This window comes from Nanorana parkeri, unplaced genomic scaffold (assembly GCF_000935625.1).
Source record: "Nanorana parkeri isolate BGI_ZX_2015 unplaced genomic scaffold, ASM93562v1 scaffold1714, whole genome shotgun sequence".
Lineage (NCBI taxonomy): Eukaryota > Metazoa > Chordata > Amphibia > Anura > Dicroglossidae > Nanorana > Nanorana parkeri.
Window position 1 is genome coordinate 169,006 of NW_017307982.1, and position 22,187 is coordinate 191,192.

The following is a 22,187-nucleotide window of genomic DNA, read 5'->3' on the forward strand; positions in this document are numbered from 1 at the left end:
CGATCTACTGTGCCGACCTGTGACAGTCTCATTGTCACAGATCGGCTAGAACTATGAGGTGAGTGAAAAGCACTCACCTCATAGTTCTCCTTTAAAGGATAATGATTGAGTTGAGTTATTGAGTATGTTTGATGTACCCTGAGGCCTGCAAAGCTTTGCCACCAAAAGCCCTCTGATTGCGGATAATGGATACTGTAAGAGTAGTGCACAGACATTTGTAGTAAATACATATTGTACCTAGTAGTTTACTGCAGGGCAATTATTTAGGGCTGAATATTACTGCTGCGTTTTTTTTTAAAAAAGCATTACTGCCCAAGCTGTATTTTCTGTCACATGTCTTTGTGTGAGAACAATGTCACTACATTTTAAAGACCATTACAGTATATCAGCTGCTTACACCTCACTATATTTCATTTCTAAATTTTCTGATTATCAAGTGACAGAGCCAGGGTCTCTAAGTGTAAGAATATGAGGGTCAGGTGGGACTATGAACATCAGCTAAATGGTTATTGCTAGTGCATTTACATATACACCCTCAAGAATGTCAACACGTTTGGCCCTTTAAATGAGACTTATGCTAACATTTCCAAATGTTTGCCTTTAAATAAGCACGTTCCTTAAATACTGTAAGTGAAATAAACTGCCTAAATGTGTATCTATGACTCTAAAGGCTTTAGTTAGTTTTCTGCTGAAGAGACTCAGAGGACTGATGTCAGACAAAGCCAATTAGTAGCTCTGTCTGAACCGCAAACTCATAACCAAGAAGTAGCCTGGAAAAAAGAAGCATATTAGCACTTTGTGAATGCATAAAATGCCTATCTGTGTCATTTACAATATTTTGTACATGTGGAGAATTGCTTGATTGAGTAAAATTGGTGCTATTACTGAATATTTGAAGTACATCTGGCAGAAATGTCACCCAGGATTTCCATTCTTGATAACAATATTTAAACAGTTTGCATATTGCCTGCAGTATTCATATTATGGGACTTACGTTATCTTTTCAGCAGAATTAATTAATTTATATAGAATATCACGGACTTTTAGGTGGTCTATAATTACCAAAGAATGTTTTTTATTTTTCTTTGGTTTCTGTCACTAAAAGGTTTTGGTTGTGGATACTATTTCTTTTGAGAAACCATCAAAATGTTTTTCTGTAAGATAACAAAGTTTTGCTCAATTTTTCTTGAATATCCTGCAGGGTGCCATGAAGTGGAAGTAAATTGCTGATTTTCAAAATTAAAAAAATTGAGCCCCAGGAGCACAGCATATTATCACATTACGCAGACGTACCTACAGAAGTAGGTGCATCACCTGCAGCGCTGGTCCCTCTGTTTATGGTGTTTCCATATTCTCCTGATCTTCTTCTGGATTCTGAGTCATTGGCTGCTTGATTGGTTCAGCATGTGCACAGGAGTTACTTCATCTCAGCAAGCATCTTGCAAGACTGTGTCTTAAGCTGCGTATGTGCAGCTACGTATACAGTTGTAGGCAAAAGTGTTGACGGGCAGTGAGAAACATCTATGACAGAAGAGACTCTCTTCTGCCATAAAAAAAACAGGCACTTTTGACAATTTGGACTTTACTTCTGATTTAGGTGTTCTTGTTTTTTTTGTTGATTTAGTCTATTTAAAGGCACTATGCTGAAATTAATTGCATTTGAAGCTTTCTCCCTTTTTATTACTTTTTTTTGGTCATACAATTAAAGATCCTTAATATTTTAAAGTGACATCAAACTCAGGAGTTAAATCTTAAAAATGCATTCACATACCTCAACTATTAACAATACTGTACCTTATTTATGTATTACTTGGCTGTAGATTCTCAAATCATCTCTGAATTCATGCTGACACTGTCCTTCCTTCTGGAGTGTGGCTAGTTTTGTTCGCCATGGTCCCTGAATGTCTTGTAAAGTAGCCACCGCTCCAAGCTCACTCCCAAGATGGGCTATAATCTCGTGTTTAGTTTACTAATTTGTATTTAGATTGTAGTCCATCACAGGAGCAAGCTTGGAGCGGTGGCTGCTTTACAACACACACAGAGACCATGGGGAACAAAAGTAGCCACTCTCCAGAAGGAAGGACAGTGTCAGCACCAATTCAGAGATGACTTGAGGATCTACAGCCGAGTGATGCACAAATAAGGTACAGTATTGATAATAGTTAACTGCTGTGTTTTCTGTCTCTTTAAATGTATTTTTTGATGACACAGATTGTAGTGCAAGCTTTCAAGGCATGCTGGTGTCTTCTTCAGGCAATATAAACCAATAGTAACAAATATGAGTGTAAAACATGAAACAACAAAGCTATACGTATGTTATCGACTTGAAACACATGAAAGGCATTGGGTGCTAAAACAATAAGTATAAAGAGATATGGATCAATGTCTTTGTGAGACGAAGAAGCCATCCTGTCACACTTCACACTGAAATGGGAAGTGGTGAAAGTGTGAGTCTTATATATTCTTTAGATGTGCCAATGTATCCGGGATGATGGTTCACAGAAAATTGCACTGGCACATAAAGTTTCTGTCTCTGTTTAGGTCTTTTTAAACCTCCTTGTATTTCGTTTTTCTTTACTTTTTTCTATTTCTTGTTTATCGTTTTAATTCTTCCTTCTTTCTATGTTGTCTATTTTGTTTTGCTTTTTACTACATAATATGAATTCACTAGAGCCAGTTACACTTGAAGATTATCACACACAACAGATCGTATAACTTTGGGAATCATTAAAGAAAAACTCTGGGCAAAACGTTATTAACCCTTGCACATCTCCACACTGCACGGGTTACCTGCTCGTTTTAGTTTTAGGGAGGAAAATAAAAAAGTTATACTCACCCAATCCTCAAAGCTGGCTGGCTCTTAGAACAGTTGGTCCAGCCTTGCTCCCCCTCTGATGCAGAGGTCTAAGGTCCCTGAGTCAGCATGTTCTATACACAGTATAGGACGTGAGGACACCATGGGACATAGCATCAGTGGAGCATAGGAGGAGAGAGGCTGGAGAGAATCCTGTCACAGCTGGCTAGCTCAGAGGATCAGGTGAGTATAACTTTGTTATTTTCCACCCTGGACCAAAACAATCAGGTAACCCTTGCAGTTTGGAGTTAGCCCCGCCGCAAGGGTTAATAAAAGTGTTGCCCAGAGTTCTTCTTTAAGACATTCCATTCCCCATCCCAATGCTCCTATCCCCATGTATTCCCTGATATTAAAAGTAAAGTTGCCCTTTAATTTATGACATCTAAAATTATTTGCATAGGGCAGCAAGCGCTTTGAGAACAATTGTACATAGAGTGTATTTTTCTTTCTCTAAGCCCTCAAATATATTTTGTGCGCATGTGATTCCTATAGAGATTGGTAATCCTACAGGCAGCTTTCTGGGATTAAGTTGATCTACAATACTGGTAAACAAACATGAATAAATAGGTAAGAAAGAGTTCACTGTCTTTCCCAGCAGGATTAGGAACTAGATCATAAAAGTATGGCAGACAGAGTGACGAACGCACGCCATGCCTTTCTCTTCCATACCTACACTCCAGATAAATGTATTTTACTTTGCAGTGCTATTGATCTGACTTCTTTTATGAACACTAAATCCCATGGAAAAAAGTTACAGAGCAAGGTCGCATTTAAAAACATTTTACTTCTACGCCTTAGCTTGGAAAAAAAAATGACAGAGGGGATTTTTTTATTTGATTGTTTATAGAGAGCTAAAGGCTTAATTAATTACATTTATTGAGGAGATTTTTTTCTCATTTAATGTGGCGGGAATGGGATGGTAACTTAGGTCATCGAAGGTGAGAGATAAGCAAACGCAGTCAAAAAGTAGGTGAGGAAAGTTTAATTCCTGATTTAGAAACATGCCAGAAATAATGGTGCTATATCGCAGGTATAAAGGGAGCTGTATGAGGGCTGCTTGTTAAGTCTGTAATAGAGAGAAGATAAAGTCTGACACAGAGAAAACTGTTATGGTGCTGTCTTTCTTTAAATTACTTTATTTAAAGCGGAACCTGGGCAAACAGCTAAATACACAAATTAAATAAATATATGAGAGCTCTTCTATCTGCCACATGATTTATAATTCAGTCCATCCAATCCTGAGACTGACAAGCCCTTACACTCAGTGCACCCAGCACAGAGACCGGATTTTTCTCTATTGCAGTTAACTAACACAACTATTGCCTTTGCCACTATACTGTGATTGGACAACAAAAGATAAGCAACAGATTGATGAGTTAATCTCTCTGTCACTCTTCTCTCTCCTACTGTCATCATCTGTTAGCACATGAGCACTGCAGCACCTGATTGGCTCCTTGTGCTGCGTCTTCCTCCCCTAGTATGAGTTTTGCTCTATAGGGCATTGAAAGTGACTAAAACAAAATCAATTTTAGATGTAATTAAAAAATGTATAAGCAAAAGTACCCTGTGGGGGAAATGAAACAAAAATGATCAGAAGATCCAGAAGTATAGGCTGCTGAAATTATGTAAAAATCCCAAACGTTCCTGTATATAGCAAGCTTTGCCCTGCCCTTCCTAACCCCTAAGGCTCCTCATTAGTCTCTTAATGTGACAGAGGGCTCCATTGACCTGTTGAGAAGCTAAGGTTAGAAGGTTGCTGTGGTGCTCATCTCTCACAGGAAAATAAAGTTTGACATGCAGTTTCATTGAAAGAAGATATAAAGCCTTACTAGATGACATTTAGTTTTCTTAACCACTTTGTATCAGAAACAACTGCTATAAAATACAGCTTTCACCATTTCTTAATCCTTTTTATTTTCTCTCTGTGCTGCTGATTTACTGCAGAATCTTTGCAGCCACTTCCTGCCCACATATACTTGCTTTGTGTTTGGCTAGACAAGGCAGAATATTGCAATGTGTGTAAGCATGTGTAGCCATCTTGTCTTGACTTGTATTGTAACCGTACCGTCCTTATATTTTAGAGCACTTAGCAAACAGATGGCACTTTATAAATACTGAATACTGAATAATAATAATACTAATGGCTGCTGGTAGACTCCACTTTGGGCACATCTGGCACCATTGGGTTACAGTTGGCACCCCATATAAATAAGTTCCTTGAAGATTCAAACATTTGAACAAACAATTGGTCAAAAATACCCTGGTCCATCTTTCCTTGTTTTTATCCCTGTTTTCTCTGTATTCTTTCCAGACAAATATCAGCCCTTATTATACAGTAATTTTCATAAAAATCCCCAACAATACTCTTAGGAAACCCTAATTTATAAATATCCTTCCCAAATAAAAAAAAAGTTGGACCCTAATTTGAAAGATCATTTTAGAGTTGGAGTAGAGGCTGCTTTCTACAAGCCAGCAAGACCTAGGAAATCTTCACTTGACCTCAGTGAGTCTCTTCCTTTTTTTGTGTAATCTCTTTTAGCTACATACGTTCATAGCAATAATAAGCCCTGGTTAATAGGGTCCAATGAACCACCAAAATGAGTTGGATGTTATTGAGAACTGTAATTGTGGCAAATAAAGCTTGATACATTTTAGTTGCATTCTCATTGTTTGAACTCCTTTACGTAACCACAGCAAAAACACTCCTTTGATGTTGATAACATTTATTATAACTAAGGAACTGTTGGCAACAAATTCTTCACTTATACATGTTGATTGTCTCCTTACTACTACTGGAAATCAACAGGCAATCTTATGAAGAAGGATCAATATATATATCATATACAGTATGCACAGGTGAGATTCCACAGATGTTATCAAGAAAAGATTAACCATAAGTCATGCTAGGTGTGTGCATATAGGCACTACCTTAGAACGTATGACAGCACTCCCGAATAAACAAGCCTACTTATACAGGAGGACTTGAGTGCTGCATATTTAAAAATATTTAAAACTATTTTTGAAATGAAATGAACATGTTAACGCTTGTATGAGATTTTAGTAAGTGGGCCTAGATTTACTTTAAGGTAAAACCTGATTATGCACTGTAGCATGTGCTCATTTTAAATTCAGCAAGTCTGTGACAGGTTCACTTTAAAATAATATTTATTTTGCAGCTGTGCATGGCAACCAATCAGCTTCTCTCTCTCATTTTCAAATCTTAACTGAACAAACTGAAGAGAGAAGCTGATTGGTTGCCATGCACAGCTCCTCCAGATTTTGCCTGCTAAAGTTTTGATAAATTCCCCCCAATGTACTTTTATAATCCTCGATCCTGCCTGGCTTCTGGACCTTTTAAACCTCTTCTCCCTCAGACTCCGGTGGCCTAAGCCCTGCTGACATCATCATGTCTATGCAAGGTCCATTCTCTTGCATTAGACATAAGGATTGCCGAGTGACATACTATAGCTGGAGTAGAGGGGGAGAGAGGTGAGGGGGTCAACAGCGTAGGATTGAGGATCGGGTCAGTGTATCTTCTTTATTCTGTAGACCGAAACTAGTAGTTAACCCTTGCAGTGTGGGGGTAGCCCGACTGCAAGAGTTAACTTTTGAAAATACTGGAGGTCTGCTTTAAGTGCAGTTAGCCATTCTGCCAAAAAACTGCTTCTGTTATATGCTGACAGCTAAAAACTAGACAACACTGACATGGGCAGTCCAGCGTTGTTATGGTATCAATAATATGTTGTTGGCAGTTAGTTTTAAAGGGAAACTAAAACAGTTTCAGGTGAATTTTTTATTTACTAATGTTTAATTTAGTTTTTACTTACTGTATAAAAACGTTGTTTTACATATATAATTCAGGGTGCCCTCATGACATTGGATTCAGAGAAGATTCATAGAGCAATTGCCATTTTTGTTGAGCTTGTATGACAGCTGCTGTTTACCTTCACACACTCTCTCAAATCAAAACTTTTTGCAGTGCCATATGACAAGGCAGGGATGGGGGAAGGAGGGAACTTGATTTATTTTTGTGCATACATTTTAGTGTTAGCTATGCAACCAATAGGCTTTTTACATTAAAGCAGCTAGGAAGAGTATAGAGAACATTTGAAAGGGCACCTGAAGCTCACCTTGTTGGCTGAAAATTAATATACAAAAAGCAAATATACATTATTTCTTATTTACCTCAGTAAAAATAGAAAACAAATTCTAAACATTTTATTTTTAGCCCTGACTATGATAGAAAAACAAAAATACATACAAAACTTTAAGAGCTCATTAATATGTTCTTCTGCACAAGAACATCACATCAATTGTTTTCTGCACGCCACATCACCAGGGCACAGATAAAATCATTTCTTTACAGGTTTGTTAATTTGACAGTTTAAAATCTGACTGCTGTTTGCTATCTTCAAAGCCCAACTGAAGTTTATGTTAATATTTTACCAATAGCTTTTGGAAGCAGTAAAATGGTAAGGTGTGAGTGGGCTACCTTTTTTTTCCTTCCTTACAGCCATAGTCAGAACAGAAAAGCCTGTCCCCTTGCAGTGAAGAACTGCCGTTGTCTATATGTAAGCAATGGTCTCCCTGCAGTGATTGGACATGCCCCCTACTGAGTCAGAGGTAGAGCTCTGCAATCAGCAAAGCTCACACCCAATGCCAATTATAGAATTTTAGCTCTGACTCAGTAGAGGTGTGCTGGACCACTGAAGAGAGACCACTGCTTACAAAAAGATAGCAGCTGTCATTCTTTGTAGCATACTTGCAGGGGACAAGGTTTTCTACCCAGGTTGTGAGTGCATTAGCAAGAAATAAAAATTAGAACACTCACACTTTACTATTTGCTGCATCTTGTGTAAATATTACATCACTGCAATTGGGCTTTCAAACTCATACTCAGGTATCATTAATCTTTAGTTCTTGATGACTTTTTGTTTTGTCAGTAGTGCTATTTAAAGCCATTGTTGTTTTATGCTTCTTGTACACTATAACCTAGACACTCAGTATTCATACCCAGTCTGGATCCTTTGGCTGTTCACGTCATACGTCTAGAGAAGTTACTTTGCTGTAAAGGTCAGACTGAGTGTTGCTTATATTTATGAGACATTTTCCCATAACCGGGACTGTTTACCATGTAATGTCTGACAGTGGATCGATTCTCCGATCTCAAACATTTATGTATAGATACCTTCTAGTGGTGTTAAATGTTTTATTCGACGTATGGTTTCTAGAAATATGAACCAAACTTGCACATTTTATTAAAGCAATCTATTGTGGTATGCTTTTATTCTCTCGAGGATCAAGACTGTAGACCACATCTTGGTTCCTGTACGCAGTCTGGAACACAAGCTTTGCATAAGGAAATATAGAACAGTGTGTTTCTGGCTAGAAAAATATCAGGTCAATAAAGATTAGGCAGAGCTGCGTGCAGTCAGCGGGAGTTGAAGTTTCTGCTCTACTTGGTTTGCACTGATCAGTGGGTGCTTTTTTTCGTGCATGCATATCCTGAAATTAGGGTGTAGGCACAAATGCAAATAAAGGTTTTCTCTGCCACATTGCCTGAATTTTCTAAGTTACATTCTCTTAAAGTGAGTCTGTCAGCCTTTTGAAACATCTAATTGTAAAAGTCCTGTCTAAGAGCATTGCAAGGTGCCTACTATTCATTGTATTAGCTAGAAAACATTTTTCTGTTCTTCTCTGGGACACACAATAGGTTTTGCTTTGCTTGCCTGATATCACGGCTATCCCTACCTACTAACTTCTCCCCTTTGTAGAGAGTTCCCTTATTGTACCAAAACAGTCTCACTGGACCGGGTGTTAGCAGATAGTAGGGGCTTCAACCCAAATTCAGGTAAGTCAAACCCTGAATGATAAAACTAGACCAGTTTCAGATGATGACTTTCTGGGTACAAAAGGTAATAGCAGGTGTAATTTTTTTTAACAACAAATATAAATCACGAATTAAACAATTTATGAAAATAAAAGCCAACCTTTTATAGACTCCTTTCTTTAGTGAAACCAGGGAACCAAGCCAACACCCCTTTACACATGCCATGGACTTCAAAAATAATGCTGCAGATAGTGGAGGCACATCTTAGTGTGGCATGGCTCTCTACACCATTTAGTATCAACCCACCACCAGAGGAATACAATGTCAATGAGGACCTGTGACATCACTGTACAGGTGATGTAAGATCTCTGGAAAAAAGATAAGAATATTGCTTTTTGTTTTCTTGGGGTTTTTTTTTGAGTTCAGCTTTCAGTTGTTGAAGATTCACTCCATTTGGAAGATCAATTTGACCTTTTCCAAGCTTTGTTTTAAGATGGAGGAACTTTTCTATGTCAATGATAAAAACATCTTTATTGGTATGTTTTCTATTCCTACTGTAAACATTTTTTAAATAAATACATAATTGCATTCATTGGTTTTATTTTGTAAGTGTGCTAAAATATCAATGTAAAAAATATACAGTGTTGTTTTTGTAAGCACAAAAGTTCAATAACCTATCCCATAAAAAACAAGTATCAATTATCTTATTGTTACAATGATTTTACCTATGAAGGTTGGAACTTGAATGGCTGTATGGCATATGCTACTTCACTTTATGCCTTCCACACCTTTTTGTAAAAGAAAATTCCAAATGTTCACATTCAGGATTGTCCAGATTAAAGTAACCAATTTCTTATAGGATCCTCTTTTTAAGTTCTTTCTAAGTTCAAGGCCTCAAAGGTGACCTTTTATTGAAGAATATATACTTTTATATTAAGATTGAGTGCTCTTATATTAACACACCTTAGCTTTTTTAATATATTTGGAAAAATCAAATACATTTGTAAATGTAACCTCTACCATTTTTTATTTCTCTTCCTGTCCTCTGAGACTTGTACTGAGATCCTCCACTGTCTGCCAGTTCAAAATTCCCATCTGATGTTTGATAAAGATGTATCTTCTGAAACAGTAGTTACATCAGAGAATGCATCCCCTGGCTTTCTTTAGATGTTCATGCTACTGTCTAAAAGAGCTCCTAGCTCACTAGTCTCCAAATAATATAATACTTCACCATATTCTTTGTCACAGTGTACAAAATATGCTAAAATAATTATTTTAAGGGGAATTAGGCTATTCACTTTCCTAGGCGATTTTCCTTAAACTTAGTGGCTATGGTGAGAATTCCCTTTCCAAAGAATTCCCAATAAAAAAAAGAATTATTGCACATGCTAGACTTCACCTCATTTACTAAGTTATGGGAAATTATTATGGGAGTTATTCTCTTACAAACTGAGCAGCCTATTTGCTTTTAGTAAATCAACACCATAGATACTTTACTTTTATTGTTTCAGTTTGACCTAGATGGCCGCTTTTACGCATCTTGTGAGGCAGTTGTCCAAAATGTGCACTCCACTGTCCTTGAAAGACTGTTCCTTTTCCTGGAGCTCCAGGAAAACTGCTGCATGTTGACCTCATGGCTTCCTTTTAATTGCATACAGAATATACTCTTTTTAAATAGTGATGTATCAATAGGCAAGCATTAGCCAATAACCAACCACTAATGCTGTCATGTAGATGGAAGAGAAATAAGTCACATGCTACATGTACCTGGAAGTCACTCTTGATGGTTTCAATGGATCAGTGGGAGAGAAAAGTTAAAGTAAATAAAGGCTTCATTAAAGTTAACCTTTTATTTTTCTCTACATGGGCAAAGCACCGGTTACATTATGGAACAGGTGAATCTTTAAATATGGTTGAGGAGAGGAATAAAAGGGGTTTGCATAACTTGTTAAAGAGACACTAAACTCAGGAGTTAAATCATAAAAATGTATTCAAGTAGCTTAATTATTAACAACAAACGCACATAAATAAAACTAAACATAACACAACATAAGCATAAAACTAAACTCATGAGTAAAATCTTAAAAATACATTCACTCAGCTGTAGATCCTCAAATCATCTCTGAATTGGTGCTGACACTGTCCTTCCTTCTGGAGGGTGGCTACTTTTGTTCCCCATGGTCCCTGTGTGTGTTGTAAAGTAGCCACTGCTCCAGCTCACTCCTGTGATGGACTACAAACTCAATACAAATTAGCACATTAATGTGAGATTTTAGTCCACCATTGGAGCAAGCTTGGAGCTACTTTACAACACATACAGGGACCATGGGGAACAAAAGTAGCCACCCCCTGAAGGAACGACAGTGTCAGCACCAATCCAGAGATGATTTGAGAATCTACAACTGAGTGATGCACAAATAAGCTACATTTGTGTTTATAGTTAGGGTTCTTGAATGTATTTTTAAGATTTTACTCATGAGTTTAGTTTTACTTTAAGTTTCCAGACAAAAGAAGGCTATAAGATAAGGAGTATTTTTTTTATAGAAAAGAAGAATGTTTTTGGCATTAGGGGAGCTTCATATTTTCACTGATCTTCATCAAAAATTACCAGCACTGTGAGCAAATGTATCAATAAAATATGCTAATGCTGCTTATGTACTTCATATGATTTGTACTATTAGGTTGTAATTTAGGTGAGGGCTGAGCGTAATGTATGACAAACATGAGGTCTTGGAAAAAAAAGAATTCTTTATAGTATCAACACCTATTGATTCTACATAACTGACTCTTTTTTAGGGCATGGAAAACAGTAACCCTTGTATCAAAGAAAGGTTTGAGTTAAGTTCCCCCCTGAGACTTAATGCTACAGGAGATAATCCCAGTAACACTTTAAGCAAGACTTCATAGTAGACTATAGTAAACAGAACTTGTTTTTTTTATCCTTACTTATTAAACTCATATCACGGTAGTTGCTTCATCACTTTATAGAGCGAGACAGTGAAAAGAACCACGGGTGTGTGAAAGTCTCAAAAAATAAAGTATCAGGGAAAATGGGGAACCAAGCAGACTGTCAGAAATGTCTGCTTTATTATGGACACTGTGATGGCCAATATTATATAACACTTATTGTAAACATTGTCAAAACCTTCTATGCTCTGCCAACAAAGTGTTGCAAGTCTACAGGGGGTGCCTGTACAAGCTGCACAAGAGACAAAAAAGTAGGTTGCACAGTTAATAATTATGACCTGTTCTTTACTATTCCCTGTTTGATAAAAATCTGCTTTCCTGTGCTTGTAGCATTTTAAAATCTTGCAATGTTTTCCAGCTTTGATTATTTTGATATTGAAAGAAACTTACTCTTTTGCGTTTTGTCCGCTCGGCCTTCATTCAGTTCATCTGGCAGGGTAAATCTGCACAGGTCAGTGGAGATATCTTAGTACGTGCTAAGCCACAGGGAGGCATTCGTTTCCCAGATCTGGGCCTATAACATATGGCCACTCATTTAGCATGGGTAGTAGACTGGTGCAGACATGAGGAGCTTAAGCTTTGGGTACAAATAGAACAGGAAAGCTTGGCGTGCCCACTTAAGGGAGATTCCTGGGTAGATTTGCATTTTCTTACCCTTTTACTTCAGCACCCTTTTGCTGGTCCTGCTATATGATGGTCTGCAAGTATTATACAATGGGGGTTGTCCCTGGATTCACTGACAGAGTTGTTCATACTTGGAGCAAGGCCTGGTTTAAGTGTTGCCCACCTAATTGCTACATTCCAGGCATTGGAAGGATATCTATGTCCTTTCCAGTGAATTCCGAGTTTCTAATCTTAACCATTGGTGGCATCTGCAATTTTTGTAATCCTTGCCTCAAAATTACTTGTTTTCCAGGCCTTGTTCTCCATTTAAAAATGTGTGCGGGGTCGGGGTATGGTCCATGGGACCCTCTCTCTGGCTTATAAATTGCTAATCCGTACTCTCTCCGCCTCAGAGTTACCCTTGATCTGTAGATGGGAAAGGGACTTACAGACTGCCTTTTTTGACACACAAATTGACAGGATTTTATTTTTTAATCATAAGGCGTTGATCTACAACAGATACCAGGACATTGTGATGTGCAATGTTCCTTGTGTGTCCCTATGCTTTTAAGGATCTTGAGCTACCTCCTGGCGAACCTGCACCCAATTCATCCTTTGTTCCAAATATGCTCCAAGATGGAGGCTCTCATAGATTAGAGTTAGGACCGCACTATGCGGGGGGGCCTTGACAAGGCAGTGCGGCTTCCACATGTTTTACAAAAATTGTGCAACTAAAACCTCTGTTTTTAACCTTAGTAGTTAGACAGTGTATTTTTTGCAGGCTGTCTGGTGAGTGTGCTGGGAAATGTCTATGTTTTCACTGTGTAAAGCCCTTCCATGTGCACCTTGCTAGTTATGAATTGATGAGTGAGTTTGGCATTTGTTTCACATTTTCAGACACAATCTTTGGCATATTTTTGCTATTGCATTAAATAAAGAGCTTTGTATATTAGCAAATAGAGTAGAGTAGATTATTTATTACAATAACTCTCCTAAATGGCTTAAACTATATCTAAACCCCTAAACGAAAGCTTAAAATATAGCAGTTTTTCAGCCCTTAAAAGGGAGCAAAAAAAAGCTTCCTGTTGTCTGGCTACTACACTTGCATTGTGGGAAGAAGCAGGAAAGTACAATAATTGTGTAGCTCTTCAAAGCAGGAAGCAGAATATGCCTATATAATAAACAGACACATTCCCATATACCTAAATAATTGCTAATTATACATAGAAACAAGCTTTTAAAAGCATAAGAACATATTGATGGCATTATTTATATCAATGCATATCTAACAAATCATTAGAAAGACAATTATTTTAACAATTTTCCTGTTTTTTGTTTTTTTTTAAACAGACCAAAGTTGTCACTCCTTAAAGTGACACTAAACTCAGGAGCTGAACCTTAAAAACGCATTGAAGTACCTTAACTATTTAAAAAAATGTAGCTTATTTGTTTATCACTATGATCCTCAAATCATCTCTGAAATGGTGCTGACACTGTCCTTCCTTCTGGAGGGTGGCTACTTTTGTTCCCCATGGTCCCTGTGTATTGTAAAGTGGCCACCACTCCAAGATCATTCCCATGATGGACTACAATCTCAATACAAATTAGTAAACTAAAAGTGATATTGTAGTCCATCACAGGAGTAAACCTGGAGTGGTGGCCACTTTCCAACACACACGCACAAGGACCATGGAGAACAAAAGTAGCCACCCTCCAGAGGGAAAGACCATGTTGGTACAAATTCAGAGATGATTTAAGGATCTACAGTCGAGTGATGCACAAATAAGAGACATTTTTGTTAATAGTTAAGGTTCTTGAATGTATTTTTAAGAGTTTAGCGTCACTTTAAATATTCAGAAAATGCCTTACACACTTATTGAAATACTCTGAATTAAATGCCCTATAGAAATTATTCTTGATAGAATCAGTATTAAACCATTATATGGATGCATTGTAACAGCCATAAGCTGCATTGTAACATTGCTTCTGACAAAGCAAGATGTGAACATACATTCATATTAGCAAAATCATTCATGCATGTATACCTTTTGGGGAAAGACATCAAAATCCATCTTTGTAAAGGTGATATATTGCGCTGTAAATAAACATGTATTTTAGTTAGGCAAAGAGTGGATTTGAAGCCATATCTCAACATCTAAGGCGCAATATTACCAACACACAGTTTGATATGTCTGTGAATGTCAAATTAATATATATGTAGTAAGATATGTGTGCAGATAAAGACCCTTAAAGGATAACACAAGCATATTTCATTTCTGAGATTGTCAGTATTTTTTTTCCTACACTTGCTTATGTTCCTGCCAGTGACATTCCATTTCCGTTCTATCTCCTATTAAACATGATTAAGTTATTTATTTTCCCAGGCTCAAGTAATTATATGAAAATGCCATTTTCTGATTTGTTTTTCATTATAACTTTATTAGAAGCTTTGAACTGTGTTGATACAACTAATGAAATTGTAAAATAGAAGATTATGGAGTGGTTATCTGAGCTTTTTTGTTGTCTTGACATTTTTCTTCTTTTCTTCTGTTCATCATATATGAATTGCTCTTTCTTTGTTGTTTTTTTCCCCCTGTATTGGGATACAAAAAAAAAATATAGGCAAATATAGCTTTGGATAACATACACCACATGGTGGATAATTGTACTGCTTTTGTAAGAGCAATACCCCTGTCTGCATTATCAAAGCTTGCATAAATATCCAATCTTCTAGGTATTGTGAGGTCGGCAATGACTATGATTTTTAAAACGTTGGTATTTGCATAAGCAATTCTATAAGTTCTGCAAGCTCAGTTAGGGGAAATGATCTCATCGTACAATGGATGTTACCCAGCTGTGTTTTTCTTATTGACTCTTTACTGATAGAGGTTTCATTTAAAGATAAGCTCCAGGCAGATAAAATAAAATGACTGTTTCATGCATGTGTTTTTTTAATGATTTAGTGTACTTTTAAAGCAATTGCTATAAATTCTTAAATTTAAGTTGTACTAGACTCAGTGATGCTTCAATCCAGAAGAGGGACCCGGCTATATGATGGAGCACTGAATTGGTAGGAGCCAATGCCAGCTAGTGCTAAGAATTACAGCCCCAACTGATTTTTTTTTCTTTTAACAAGGTTTGAGCATTTTTTTTTCTATAAAGCTGGTGTTTTATTCAAATGTATGCTTGCTCATTGCTATTTAAAAGTCGGGAGAAAAATCTTTTTTTAATTTAGCATTAGCATTTTGGCAAATCCTACCTGCCAATCTGTCCATTCACTTTATTGCAAATCCATTATCGCCCCATGCGTATGTTGTTGCTACTGGTGGCAGAAGCACAGTGTACTGTGTAATGCGTAGTGTGCCTGTAGTCTTCCCATTGTTGTAGCATCAGTAGCAAGTGCATTTAGGATTTCTGTACGTTTTAGTCTAGAACCAGAAGTGGCTGCCCTGACACAGATGTGCATCTTTGGCTTAAAACCCTCTGAGTCTTGGCCATCCACAGGATAGAGACAGGAAAGGTTTTCACATGACTGCCAGAACAGAAAGCACAAAAAGTTACTTTGGGGCTGATTTTTTTTTTTAAATTGCACACCTAATATTTAGATTGTAGTTATGCAGAATACCCTACTTGATTCTGGAACAGGAAAGTGTGGTTCTGAATGAGGGGAATTCAACAAAACAAATTTCCCCATTGGAGGACATACCTTCACCGGTTGTTTTGATGACAAGGCTAAAGTTATTGATTGATTTCCCATCACTTTCTGCCACAGGGACAGTGGTCACAGGACAAACAGAGCGTTTGGGCTGACACTCTAAAGGAGTTGACATTCTACAATCACAAGATAGTGTGAATGTCCACGTCAGTTATCCAATAATGTGAAAAGCATCTGTACGTACATCCTTGGGTATTAAAAGTGAACAAGAATTTGATTTTCACATCATTAAATATTTAAAGTAAATGTTCACAGAATGTTCTGAATGACGATTCTCAACTCCTTTAGTAAATCATCCTCAGTGAATCTACCTTGGAAGGACACATACTGTGATAAATATTTGATAAAGGTTCTAACCCTTCTCTACTCTATCTAAAATGAAACAAAACATGTTGGCTACGCATAACTAAAAAAGTTTTGACTATGCACACATTTTAAGAATGATGATAAAGTTTAGCAAACCTCCAATTAACGTTATATTTACTCTCATTATTATGCTGACACTAAGTTAAAAGATTTGTATACCTCCTGACACAATTATTTTAATGAAAACAAGAAGAAAAGAATAATATATGCAAAAAAATAAAAATAAACCAGACGCTCACGAAATTTCAGTACATAAATAGGAAAACAAAAAAGAGAAACCACAAAACGAAAAAAAGAAAGGAAAACCATCTCTTGTGTATCTAGATGCTTTAGCTGCAGGGCCATGTTATAAAAGGAAAAGCTTCTAAGCGTAAGGGCAACCAGGCATCTTTTTAATCTGTTTCCCTTTTATTCCAATTTTTGACAGGTGAATGAAGGAAAGATGAATGGTCACATAGAAATCATTAATCTCTATGGCTAGCTTCCGATACAAAATACACAGGGGGGTGGGGTGGGAAGTAGGGCAGCCAAACAGTACAGAATTCCCTTTTCTCATTCCTACTTCATCAACTACTTTGTCAGAATATCTATAGGCATTACTCCTGTTTTTCTATACAGAGTCAATAATTCTTTCATTTGTCAAAAAGAGAATACAGCTGAAATAGATAAAAAGATGAGTGAAACTTTAAAGTGCAACTCCACTATGTACCATTTGGAAGGTATAAACATAAGAGTAAACCTGTTACACACTAAGTAATATTACATGTCAGAGTTTTATGGTAGATCTTTGAAATAACTCTGTGACTATTTTTTTTAAACTTTTTATAAGGACAAATCATTTAATTTAAAGGTTACAAGTGAAGGAGCAGGGGTATGTCCTTGCCTATACCCCTGTTGCTCAACCTGCAGCCCAAGGGCCACATGTATCTCACTAGTACTTCTTGTGTGGCCAGGGCCGGACTGGGACTAAAAATAGGCCCGGGCATTTTAGACTGAGCAGCCCAATCACGTGACCACCAACAGGCCCCACCCCTCACAACAGGGGGGGGAGCCAAACACAGAAGCACAATCGAGGGGCAGGGCCGGCCACTACTAAACTGGCCTTGGGACGACAGGGAGAGTAAATCCCTGACCATACACATACCTTGTTCTTGCAGTCTTCTCTTCCTTAGCAGGGGGGAGTGGTGGTGATTTGCATATGAATGAGCCGCGGTATTTACATAAGAATGGGCCGCGGCTTATTGATATGCAAATTACTGCGGCCCATTCATATGTTAATATCTCGGCCGGACAAATCAGGCTGCAGGAACAGCACCAGCAAGCTCCGGAAAGAGCAAAGAGTAGAGAGAGCTGGGGGAGGAGGTGTTTTTCTGGCCTCCGCCCACCAGCGCCCTCTAGTGTCTACTGTATGGTAGTGTCGGCTCTGCTCGCTACCACACAGTAGACACTGCTCTGCACAGAGCCGGCCATCTGGCATAGTGGACCGGCCCAAACACAATCAGGTTGATTGTGTTCGGCCCGGCCCAGCGGGCAAGTGCCCGGTTTGCCCTATGGCCAGTCCGGCCCTGTGTGTGGCTATTGAATCACAGCAGTCTTAATGAGAGCATTGCTTTGTAAAGGGGTAGTAGCAGGATTTCTGGTAGCCTCATGAAACATATCCCCAATCTTTTACTATCTTCTGCAGTATGCCTCCAGTCTTGAACCAAACATGTATCACTTCCAATCTCTGACCACCATAAATAACTTCACCTGTACGGAATGCTAGAGAAGACAGTCAGATAATTGTATGTCTGCAGTATCTGACTGTCCTCTCTAGCATTACAGTATGTATACTGAATATATGCGGCCCTTTGGTGATGAAAGTGGCCACAGTTGAGCCCCCCTTTACCTCATTAGTTGACAACCACTGGCCTACACACTATATACTACTAGGTGTAATCTCAGAAAATTGAGAGGTATGAGTTTAGGGTTTGGTAAAGGAGGCCTCTAAAGCAGAGAATTCAAGACCATCTTGCGCAGTTTCTGTGCCCATCCCCATGAAGCATGCATACATGGGTGCATGCTGGGATTGAAAGCTGAGCTAAAGGAGTGGAAGAAGAATTTTATGGATGTGCATGCTGGGATTGAAAAATCAGCTAGAGGACTGCAAGAAGAATTTATGGATGTGAATGTTTACTGGGGTTTTACATGCTGACAGTGTGTTTTACAATCAATATTTTATTATACCCATGTGCCTGAGTCCAAAAACATATCATTGCATTTATGCTGCCTAATTATTACGAGCAATACTTGAATGCCCGAATTTAGAGAAAACTTATGTAGCGTGAATTTACTATTTAATCCATGCAAAAAAACAATGCTTTTTCAAACAATGCTTTTGTCAGCATGCAGATAATTTTTTGCCACCATATGCTTCTATTGTATACTATGGGGGTGATTTACTAACCTAAACACACGCACGCACTAGGTGCGTGTGATTTTTACCCAGCAAAACGTATTTATCAACCAAAAAGTCTCTAAAAGCATATTTCCACTAATGCCATATATGGAAAAATCATGCACATGATGCATATATAATGCTGCTTCACAGTTTAGACAAAAATGGTTAGCTCATGCATTTACATTCCTGCATTCATCAACGCAAGCAACACAATGTAGAGCTAATTTACACAACATCACCTTGCAATTCATGCAGGGCTTTGCACAACACACCTGCTGGGTGTGTACACACTACAAAGGTGTCTAGATTCCACCAATAGATCATGCTGGGTGGGAACACACTACAGAGGTGTATACTTGTTCGTGGCGTGTTTATAAGGTTAGTAAATCAACCCCTATGAGTCATTTTATCACAGTAATAGCAGCTGTGGAATTTAAAGCTGAACTCCAGGCAGATTTAAAAACACTAATTAATGCAGTTATGTGTTCATTAAAAAAATCTTCAGATTCATTTTACATTTAAGTACAATAAGTACCTGAAGAAAGAAGAACACTGCTGATTGCAATTTTGGTCCCTCTTTTGCCTACTATGGCAGCTAAATGAGAATAATATAGTAATGATATAGCAAACGGTGTCAAAATCAAATATATCAGTTTCTGTACCGGCATAGGTAATTTCTGTACAGATATGGGTCATAGCTGTACCATTATTGGTAATTCTTGTAAAGGTGTGGGTAATTTATTTTCAGTTATGGGTAATTTCCTAACAGGTGAGGCTATTTCTGTCTAGGTTATGGTAATTTCTGTACAAGTATGGGTCATTTCTATACAGGTTTGGGTGTTTATATGCATAATATCTTTACAGTCCCTGTACATGTATGGGCCATTTCTATACAAGTTAAGTTATTTCTGTAAAGACATGGGCCATTTCTGTACATGTGTAGCTAATTTCTGTACAGATATGTGTAATTTCTGTACAGTTAGGAGTAATTTATGAATGGGTGTAGATCATTTCTTTAATAGTATGGGCATAGACATGCACAGCCTATTGCATTAGGGTGTGCACACAAAAGTACAAATATATATATACAAATATATATATATTATATACACAGATCTGTCCCTCACCTCTTGAAGCAGGGGTACAGTAATGAAGCAGGGAGCCTGGCAGGCAGTGGTGTATTTAGGTTTTGTGCTGCCCTAGGCAAGACTAGATTTGGGCGCCCCCCCCCCTCATGGCTGGTCAGAGGAAAGTGAAAACATCCCCATAAAGGACAATTTAAACCTCGCATTTTTTTGTATATCTACTGCTAGCAAGCGATGTATATATAGATCAGCCGGCAAGCAGTAAATATATGAAAAAACATTACAAAGAAAAAGCAACTAAAAGGTTAAAACTTACCTGTGTCTCGGGCAGCCACAAAGGATGATGAGGCGGGCACATGCTCAGTAGAGATCTTCGGTCGGGAGAAGAGAGGCACAGTGTAAGTCAATGCAAACGGACAGGCACAGGGGACACAGCAGTCAGCGCTGGATCAGAGACCGACACCAGCACTGGAGGGACTCCTGCAAACTACTGGAAAGAAGACGATGATCGGATCACGAGACATCATTTAAGGTAAGTCCTTACACCAGCATGGGGGGGAGGGGATTTTTTACTTTGAGGTCACTTTAAGCTCCCCACACACATTACAATCTGACTGTACAATCTCCTCTAGATCTACCAACTTCCATGTATAGGAAGGGCCTGGCAGATTACATACAAAACGATACAGTTTTGGAGAATCCGATGTAGATTGAACAGAGATTGTATGGCGGATTGTAAGGTGTATGGTGATCTGAATAGATAGCTGGGAAGTTTACTGGTGTCAGGGGTAACATATGTGAGAAGAAGAAATTGCTAATCTCTCGCAGAACCTCTGGATGGTCCCTAGGCTTCTATAAACCCCTCTGGGCTTGTTCACACCAATTGCGTTGTGTTCCAGAGCGGGAGCTGCTGGAACGAACCGCAATCGCTCACAAAACTGGCGGGTGCATTGAAGTCACACCCCCTGCCCGCAGTGAGATCAGATGCATGGCAAAACATTTCCTGCATCTGGTCCAGCGTGAATGCAAAAAAATGCTGCGTGCTCTATTTTTTTACGTGCGCACTGGACTGGAACGCAGGCAATATTTTGCCATGTGTCCGATCGTACTGCGGGGGTGTGACTTTGGTGCCCCTAAACGAAGTGGGGAATTTAGTTAGCAGTTGCTGTGGGTTCCAGCAGCTAGCGCTCTGGAACGCACAACAATTGGTGTGAACTGGCATTAAAGCTCTTTTTGCGTCAGGGCCAGCCGCACGATCACCAACCCAAATTGGGATGAGAAGGTAATGTCCCGTGACCGTCCCATGCTGACACACACTGACAGTGAACCGCACATACACAGTATCTCAGGGTCTGATGAGGAAGCTGTTCACTGAGAACGGCTGCGGCTTCCTCATCAGACCCTGAGATATGAACGGTCCGAGCATTTACCTCATGTCGGAAAGGCGAAGCTGTCCCACTCACTGTCCCCTCTGCTCACCCTCTGTCTGGGGGCCCCCCTGAAAAATGCCGCTCGAGGCAAACGCCTAGTTTGCCTCATGCTAGATACGCCCCTGCAGGCAGGTGGTTCTGTGACCACCCACCCAGCTTCCTTAATCGATGCGAAGCCTAAGAAGCCGCAGCCATGCTCCCTTGTAACTGCCCAGGCACTGAGGACTGTGTCTGTTATATGTGAAATGTAAGTGGTAAATGGTGCTGTGCTCTGTATCGCTAAGCCGGTCACAGAGAGATTTTTGTGATCTCTCCACTGGCTCAGTGACAAAAAACACGGCACCACTGTTAAAGTTTCAGTGGTGTGCTCAGGAGGACGCTGAGGGACATACAACAGCTGGAGCGAAGGGCGAGAGAGGTGAGCAATCACTACCACAAGGGTCAGGTAAGTGTATCTGCTTTATTTTTGCTCCTAGACCAAAACAAGCAGTTAACCCTTGCAGTGCAGAGGTAGCCCCACTGCAATGGTTATTTTGAAAAGTTCAGTGGAGTTCTTTAAAGAAATACTTTGCTGGACAATTTCTATTTGTTTGAACTGGAATCATTATTGGGGGAAAAAACAGTTTAAGAGTTTATTTACTGCTTTACCTCATTTAACCAACCAGCTTTTTAATTGTTACATTTATTTTAAGCTGCTGTATGGTTGGCTTTGCAGGTGAGCACATTCTTTGCGCATTATTAAAAAAGTTCCATCAATATTAAGTAAAGTTTTTATGTGTGAGAAGTAAGAATCTATTTTTATTTGCTATACTTTCAATGATCTTATTCCTTTTTTTCTGATTGTAAATGCTGTTACTACTCTTTTCTTATTACCCTTCTTGTTTTCTAATCAATAAC